Source organism: Corvus cornix, chromosome 6 (genome assembly GCF_000738735.6).
Source record: "Corvus cornix cornix isolate S_Up_H32 chromosome 6, ASM73873v5, whole genome shotgun sequence".
NCBI lineage: Eukaryota > Metazoa > Chordata > Aves > Passeriformes > Corvidae > Corvus > Corvus cornix.
This window is the reverse complement of record NC_046336.1, coordinates 26,374,876-26,384,124: the sequence shown is the minus strand read 5'-3', so window position 1 is coordinate 26,384,124 and position 9,249 is coordinate 26,374,876. Positions and strand designations below refer to the sequence as shown.

At 39.7% G+C, this 9,249-nt stretch overlaps 1 long non-coding RNA gene across 2 annotated transcripts in view; it reads right to left on the bottom strand.

Moving 5' to 3' along the window:
• Positions 1 to 260: 260 nt before the first annotated feature.
• The window catches only part of LOC104690206, a 30,044-nt gene continuing 21,055 nt past the window's right edge, over positions 261 to 9,249 (bottom strand). The window contains exons 3-5 of one of the 2 annotated variants that reach the window (XR_005602214.1): positions 1,952 to 2,501; positions 952 to 1,106; positions 261 to 802 (exon numbers count right to left, since the gene is read on the bottom strand). This is a non-coding gene — a long non-coding RNA (uncharacterized LOC104690206). Of the gene's footprint in view, positions 803 to 951; positions 1,107 to 1,621; positions 2,502 to 9,249 lie in introns of those variants that run through there. The other variant, XR_002273229.2, reaches the window with a different exon arrangement.

Sequence of the window (9,249 nt, the reverse complement as noted above, 5' to 3'; positions counted from 1 at the left end):
CCATGTGCTTTTTTAAGGTATCATACGGATTAAGAGTGGCTCTCATTTTTCATTCACTTGCTTCCAATTGGGAAAGCCTGCACAAATATTTTTTATTCATTTATGCTGAGATCATGTCTATGAGGAAAATACGTGCTTCATGCACAACTCACCCTAATTTCAGCTGACATAGCCCCTTCCCCGGGTGTTTCACAAACTGCAGCCTCATGCAGTTAGAAGACACTTTACCAAAGCAAGACAAAGAGTCATTCACACACAAATATAAATATATGGAAACTTTAAAGAATTCTGTAGAACCTAATTTAAAAAAAATTATTATTACGGGCTCATTTGATAGATGAACAAACCAAGTACACAGGATAAAAATGATGCCACAACACACATTCTTACATTTCTTAGTAAGACTGACATGGTCTTAGTAAGAAAAAAATCCTAATTTCTTAACCCACTCCACTAACTGAGAGATCAAGAAATCCCAGGCTTAGATGTGGATGAATCATTTTACAGATACAAGCCTTTTGAATTAAGTCTTCCTTAATTTACATCAGTAAGTTCAACTTTGAATTGCTACCGTTAGGGATATAGATTTAGGTTTGGAGGTATCTGCTTGCATTAGTTCAAGTGAGTGCTGGCTGGAAAGCAACATGAAAATCCCAGAGGAATAAACATCATCCACTGATTAGTCCCAACAGTAGTGTAGTTGTGGGAACTTGTTTGCACTAGTGGGGTTCAAAGCCAGCATTTTCCTTCAGTTCAACTCACAGTCCTTCCACCAGCTCATAGTCTCTCCATGATCACTCCCCTGGAATGGACAAAAAGGGAAGTGCCATCAGATACAGCCCAATTTTAAGTCAAAACAAATCTGTTCCCCCCAGAGAACTGCATCACACGAGAATTAGCCTATGTAAACCCCCATGAGCTTTCTCTCTTTCCCATTAAAATTAAACCTACCTCTTCACTCTGAATTCCTGTCTTAAATCACTTCCTCATCATTATTTTCACCATTATCACTTTGCAGTTCTTACAGCATTGACTTATTTTGGTGCCCATCATGCCCAGGTGCAAGAGCTGCTCTGTTGTACTGATAAAATGTCACTGGTGGTAGCCTGGCAGTGAAACAGAATAGAGAGGGCCTTTAAAGTCATTCCTGGGTCACTTCCAGGGATTAAATGGTATTTTATGGCTCTTTTCCTTGATATTACCTACAAGCCTATAGATTGTCAAGATTTTTCAATAAAACCATTCTGGACTGGAAAATAAACTGAAACCCCGATTGCTCATCCCCCTAGGATAATGAACCGTTCTGCTGGCTGAGCTGACTTCACTGGAGTTCAGCCAGACAGAGAGAGATAAAAGGCTTGTATCCCTCTGCTAATAGTTCTGTCCACTTCTACCTTCACACTGCTTGAAGAAGCAGAGGACTGCCTCTCACAGTGGTAGATTAGAGCTAATGAAAGAAATGGAGAAAAAATAAAAAGGTTAAGCAAGCAACAACTGAAAAATATAATTGTATTGATAATGAAAATAATTACATTAGTAATTGTACCTTGCACTGCTTTTTCACTTTTCGTATTATTAACTTTATCTACGCTTTAATCGGATTAATGATATCATCTACATATTTTAAATGCCAAAAAGACTTTAATAAAATAGTCCCAGAGGAACTAATTGGTGGAAAAAAACCCATCCACAGTTCATAAAAGTACCAGAATACACTGAAGGCACAAACGGAAATACACATTCAAGAGAAAAGCAAGGCAAATGAGTTAAGAAAACCAATTCCTTTTACAGAGGGAAATACATTTTTTAATGAACTGCAAATCTAAGTATTTCTAATCTTCTACAGCCTTTGTTGTCAGAGAGATCAGGTTCTGAAATCATGTCTGCTTTGCATTACAAATGCAAACGGTGCTTTCCAATAGAGATAGTGCCAGACAGCACAGCTTCTCACCAGTCCTTGAGTGTCATCAGTGGAGGTGCCCACGAGCAAAGCTGGGATCGCACGTCCCTGGCATGGCTTGAGGTGGGACTGCGGTGCTGCTTCACTGTGGCACAACTGAGGCCAGGCACTTCTCCACAGCTACAGCAGGCGCAGTCTCAGTAACTGAAGAGGCATTTTCTTGCAGATAAAAACAAACCTGAATTACACAAGCAGAATGAGGGAGCACTTCTACAGGAAGCACAGAACGAAAGAGTAGTCCAAAGTGTCCAGGGCTTGTGGTGAGAGAGGAAGAGATGCTCTGTGCATAGTAAACACTGGATTTATGGAAATGAATCCCAATCACTTAAGGGGGAAAATGAGTTTTAAATTATGTTTCCATATCTGTTCCCCAAAGGTTTCAAATGGCTTTTTCAAAGGAAATGGCTTGCCTTTGAATTTTCTTCCTAAAATCATTTGGTGTTAGATTTAGCTACTCATTACATATGAAATTCAAGATAAGGAGGTCAGCTTCTGGTGGTGGTCAGCTTCAGCTTCTTCTCTGCGGCAGCAAGTGGGGTTCCTGAAAAGAAATAGAGCTTTATTAGAAGGATGGTGCTAGGAAATTTAGCTTTTTGCTGACATAAACAGAAAAATATGTAAGATGAACTTTAAAACAAAGACATTCAAAAGCTCATTTTCCCTTTGTCCTTAAAAACATCCTGCCAGATTCATAAAAATCCATTTTAGTTTATGCTTCCTACATTACTAAAAGGAAATAGTAGTTCTAAGCTCTATCACATGGGAGCTTGCATAAAAGAGAAATTTGACTTTGCCAGAGTAACATCTTCTGTCTGCTCTGCATAATGCATTCAGTTCAGCTGCACGCCGCTCTTTCTCCTGGCAGTCAACATATGCAACAGTGTGTTTATGCAAGTTTGACCTTCCTTTTCTTCCCTGTCTCATTTCTGTTTTCATGAGCACCGTGAGCTGACAAAGTGAAGTACATTTTTAAGGTCTCTCTATTTTGAACAGCCTTGAAAAGAAGACATCTCTTTCTCTGCCACAAAGCTGTTAAAAATAGACCAGAAGTATTCCTTCCCAGCACAATCATAACCCAACAGTTAAAGCCCTTCATTTGTTGTTCATGCAGGTGAATAGAATCCAACACACTCGTGCTGTGCCCAGCAAAGCCGCTGTGAAACGCAAAGTAAATTAATAAACCTGCCCTCCCTGCCAGCTGGGTAAGTGATGGCTCTGGATGGACCCTAAGCCTTGAAAGTTTTAAGGGCAACAGTTACCATAAACCCCTACAAAATTATAACCAAGGTTGGCTTACTAATTTTCCTTCTTTTCCTATTTAAAAGAAGAAAATAGTTGCTCTAAACACAGCTGATGCCATGCTCCCACGTGTTTAGCCACCCTGTGGCCCATTTGATTTTAATCTAATTTGATTTTATCAGGGTTTCAAATTTTTTTTTCTTTAATCTACACCTGAATGTCCCCTTCCCCTAATAAAGTTACTCTCATTAATTAACCCCCAAATTAGAATTAATTAATTTCCACCAAGTACATTAGTGTAATACTGGCTTCACAGTTCTTTTCAAAGGCATCTTTAGTGCAACTCAATTAAATTAGCTAAATAAATAATGGAGGTTTTTTTCTGACTATTGAGCCAAAAATTAGCTGATAATCAGTTATGAAAGGAAAAGCCCAGCTGTAGCTTTTCTAAAAATCAACATGAAATAATGAGAAAGGTTTAATTTCTATGTTCACAGAAACATAGTTAAATGTTAATGTTTCCTAAAGACAAAAATACATGGAAAAAAGATCACATTCCCTGCAGACTGACTCATATAGGGATTGGCCCATTTGATCAAATCAGTTGGTTTTCAAATCGTATCATTTCTTCAAAACATATTTCAAAGATGGATGGAATAGTCAATACTACAAAAAATATAGGACATTACAAATGCCAAGGCCACTTTATCCTAACTGTAGGTTATTGATTTAATTGAACCTCCAAACCCAGCAGTGCTAGTTTCATAACACTGTCAGTTGTGGGAACCTGTTATCAGTAGCTTCTGGCTTTGCCACATTTTAGCATCATATTTTGCATAAGCTTTACTTATACCAAGAAAAATTCTTCTGTCATTTATCAAGAAGATTCTGGGGAGAAATCTCATAGGTTAATCTGTAACACAAATATCTTAAACTTGCCTAATTGGGAAATTTAATATCCCTATAGTTTGACAAGTAAACTTAAAATATTGTGACCTATTAAGGAATAGGAGAGCTGTTTCCACTGGACAACATACTTAAAACCACCTCAGTTTCTGACCTGTATTGGTATGTGCTTTCATGAGAGAATGTTTAGTTGCCTACTTGTACTTTGTTGGTATGAGCTGTGGATTCTGGTCTGAGGGGTGTAATGGCACCTCTATCATTAGTGTTGCATTTGTGCCAAAAAGCATTAAGTGTTTATAGTGAGACAAAGAGCTGAAGAGGTCTTATGGTTTAAAAGGATACAGTCTGCTCTGGAGAACAGCATTTTAACTCTGCCAAAACTAACCCCTCATGGGGATCGTTGGGCAACGAATGAAAAGCAGTACTTACCAGAGGCCCTTCTCAAAGTGCATTCCATTCTTTGTGTAAGGGATATCCAGTTCTGTTTTGGAAAATGGTTACTTGAAAAGGAGCCAAATGGCTGATCTATGTCTTAGAAATTGGATAGAAACAATCTTTGCATCTTTTAGCATTGCACCTTTATCCTAACCTTCAATTCCCTATATGTAAAATAAAAGCAGACTTATCTCATGGAGGTGGTGTGAAAATAAAGACATCAGTTTATGTTAAGTGATTCCGTAAGTATAAAAAAGACACATCAGAGACAATAGACACATCAGAGTTACTCAGATTCCATAGTAAAAAAAAGAAAAACAACCAACAAAAAACTCAACCAACCACAAACAATTGACTCTGAGGGCATTAGTAAATTTTTCATCCACAGAGAGTCAGAGTGGTGCAGCAAATAAGGCACTGAGGTCACACAATGAATGAGAAAGATGTAAAAAAAAATTAAATAGCTAGCTACAGAGTGAGTGTAGGTCACGAGAAAGAAGGTCAAGAGCAGGGAATGAGGCAGGAATCTGGTGGAAGAATAAAGCACGTTGACTTAAACTGGGAGTTAAATGGATGCAGTGATAATTCTGATACTCCCTCATCTCTTAGTAAATTCATTTTACACTATTTTCTTTGCCCTATCATAATAATGTCAGCAGGGCTGTTTTCCGTTCCGCAGATTTGCTTTGTGCAAGAAACACATTCTATGCAAGCAGTTTTTAACAAATAGGTCAAAGAAAGTATAATAACAAAGTTGGAATCAACAAACGCTACAATTATATTGTACTTCAAGAATAATAAATCACTCTTAGAAAGGCTTCAGCATATATATTTTATTTTTTCAACTCATGAATCTACTGTTCTTGCAGCACTCTGCTCACCAGTTTTCTTTGTTCATGGAGAGTGTGAATAGGAAACAAAAAGATAGAAAACCATAGCTGAATTATTCATGGTAATGATTTCACACCTAAACATTATGTGAAAAACACTAACTATGCTGTTAAAATAAAAGGTAGCTTGACTTACTAAATGATTCTGAGAATGTTTCACTTCTGAAAAGGTTTTCTGTACTTATTACTTGATGCAATGTGATTGAATATTGCAAAAGTTTAATTCCGAGGTCTTGGGTGTTGGAAGGCATTTCCAGGCAGTGGATTTGCATTTATATTCCCTTAGAGGATGTGGACAGACATGCAGAGATCCTTAAAAAGAAGGCAGCCTAATGACAGGTAATCTGAATCTCCCCTGGAAAATTTTGGGGAAGTTATAAACCCAGGAAAAGAACTGGAAAGCACTAGCTTGGAAGAGCCGGCATGAGGCAGTGATTTAAAGGACCTGCGCTTAAAATCCAGTCTGGGGCCCAGCCTCATAAGCACATGGCCCACCTGAAATTGGATAAAACAAAACATGTGGATTTTAGCAACAGAATGGCAGTTTCACATGAGTGATCTTAATAACAGCTGTGAAAAAGTTAGTTCTAATTCTAATTGCACTGGGAGCTTAAAAGATGAGTGGGCTTACAGGATACAATCACATCCAGAGAGGCTGTCTGTATACAGCAGAGAGCATTTTGGGGTTTTTTTATGGTTGTCCAGACCTCTATGTTTCTCTTAACACAGCTCTTTCTACAGAAAAGGACATCCCTGCTTTGTTAGTGGTGGTGATCAAAATGTCCTGCAAGTGCAGTCTTGCTCCTTGTTCCCAGTTCTTAAGGTAGGGTGGGTACCATGGTATGAAGCTGAAACTAATGAGGGGGTCCCTCCAGGTGGGACTTTGGTGTCTGTGTAGCACCACAGCTCCTCACTAGCTCTTTCACACCATGCAGTCAGAAGGCTGAAGTTCTATCGCTGTCCTGGTGGCATCTGGAACCAAACCAACACCACAGACTCAGGGCTGAAATGAATGCAATGCCAGTTCTATGGTCTTCTCTGTTTTATCTTCTTTCCCTTTGATGAATCCTGGAAAATAGCTCATATGGTGTCTTTTGGCTTTTAGCAAAATGTTGTAGCTGAACTATTTTCTCCCTCAAAAAAAATTACGTTTTCAATGACAAATTTAAACTAATTGCTGGTTTTGCTGTTGCTTCAGAGTCTTGTTTTTTGTTTGATCAGTTCAAATATTTATCTGTGAGTGCCACTCAGGAAGCAATTTAGCCCATCATCTCTTCTACAGTTAAGTGCCACAAATGTGGTTTTAAGCCAGAGGTTACCACCACAGAGTAAGTAACAAGCACAAGTGGCCATTTGGCTCAGGCTGAGCTCTTCCTGGGATGTTGGCTCTTGCTCAAGGAGCAATAATTTGGCATCCCATGAAAAGGGCAGCCTTATCTTACAAGTACAGGACAGAGACGTGTACTTAGAACTCTACCTTTCCTGCTTCAGGCCTGGAGACTGACTCTAACCTCCAGGTACAGGCACAGAACTCAGATGACTACAGACTTCTCAATTCTGTAGATAAAACTGAGCTTTACAATAGTGGTGGAATGGGAGAAGAAGGAGGTAAGGGCTTGAATAAAGGAAAAAAGCTTTGGTTAAAGGATGAGTTCTACAGGCAAGTGACTGATTCTTCTGCTGCCTTAACATTTGACCCATCTTCTGTTGTAGACCATCCCTCCTCGCCTTTCCTGTCCCAAAAAACTGTGTCCACATCCCACAGCTGTGCTTCCCTCATTCTCAAATGTCTCTGCTGATATTCACAGGAGAAAGAAGGAAGTTCATTTCAGCCAAAATATCAAAGGACTCCTGCTGCTCCTGGGAGGGTCCACCACCTGTGAGACCTGACACCCTCACTAGCATCCCTTGTAAGAGTAGGTTAGATATGGGGCAACTCTTCAGGCTAAAATAGCTGATAGTTTGCAAGCTCCCACCCTTCTTCTCCTACCTCTGTGCAACCTCCCCTCAATGCAGGGCACAGAACCTTCTGGGAATTTTGCTGGACATATATGTGGGCCTTGTATTTGTGTGAGGTTTGGATCCATGCTCAAGAGCAAACCTTCAGCCTTTTAAGCAATTAGACTATAGCTTATGTTCCTGTATACTAAAACCTGAAGGCTGTTTTCCTTTAGTTGTTACTCAAACAGGCTGCCTCTCCTAACACTGGGAGCTTGCCTTAGTGAGAAACATCTGAGGGAAAATAAACTTGGTACTTAGCTCACAGATAGGGCTGAAGGACAGCAGAAGAGTGATGCAAAACCATCTCATTGGAAAAATAACACCATTTGAACAATAGCAACCTCTATAGGCTCCCCTAATTTATGGTAGATAGATATACATGTGCCATTTGAGTTTGGAAAAAAATTCCTTCAGTCTGAAGCAGGAGGAATTTAGCACTTGCAGTGAAATATACCATCAATTTTGTTGTGATTGAAAATGAAAGAACACTTCCTCTTTATGTTTCCTTTCTGTCTTCTTTGTTGTAATTGTTTTTTAATAAAATGTTCAACATGCATGAAAGTGAAAAGAAAAGAAACAAGACCTGCATTTTAGTCTTTCCTTCCTGCTACGTTTAAAAGAGAAAAAAAAATTAAATTTCATCAGACAGACTCCAGTCCTTTTTTCTTTGCCTCATTGTGTACAGCATGTTTGTGTAAAGGAAAAAGAAATCTTTTCTGAGACCTTTCAGCTGAAAATTTGGGCATGTAATTGGAAAGCTGTGAGTTTTGTTTTAATTTTGACATCACAAAACAAGATGTATACATACTGTATTTGACATGAGAGAGAATAAAATGAGTCAGGCCTCACTGTGGCTTCCCATTCAGTGATCTAGGAGAGGAAACAAAGGTGACTTCCGAGCTGCAGGCAATGTCACGCTGTAGGGAGCAGTTCCATGGCAGCAGCCTAACTACACCTGTGACAAAACGCAGAGTGCAGGGTTGTTTTGCTTGAGAGGGGATCAATAACTCAGACTTTGATTACTTAAAAAGAATGCGGGGGTGGGGGGGAAAGGTGAAAAAGCTAACTGAAATTTGGAGAATTTTTCCATGGCAAGACAGGAATGAAGTTTGCCCAGCAACAGAAGCAGTGACTGTAGTGCCCTGCAGCGGGAGGGTGAGGCTCATGTAATCACCATGACTCAAATTTCTCCTTCAGAGGCTGGGTTTCATACTCTCCCCAGAACTATCTCTAGCATGCCAAACATATAGGTAGATATAGGCAGGATCACCAGGAATGCCTGAGGTACTTCTGCTGCAGCCTCAGTACTGAGGGAACATCCCAGGGCCTGAAAAGCCGTGCTGAGGTAGCTGTAGAGCGGACAATAGACACATCAGAGATACTCAGTAAATATGTATTGAAGTAGCAGATCAGATCTTCTAGTTGTAGATCAGAAGCCTGAAAGCCTTTTGAACTCCAGAAGGAGAAAATAAGAGATGCTCTGTGATGTTTGCTGCTTCTTGTTTTCTGAAGAAGTACAGATCTCAATGCATGCTGAGCCAGCCCAATCTCACGTTATAAATGATCTACTCATGCAGGGCTCTGAATGCATGTCCAGATTTGGGAAAGACAGAAAGTGGGGCCCTTGGTTATTTATAAAACTCCAAGGAAGCTTTACAGACAGGACTGCCTGCAGGACATTAGCCCAAGGCTTGGTATTCCCTGAGCACATCCATTCAATCCCCCTGCAGCTGGGACTCAGCTCTACTTGGGGTGAATGGAAGGCAATTAGTATTTTCATATCATCTTAAGTCAGGTGCTCAGAATTGATGGATGCTT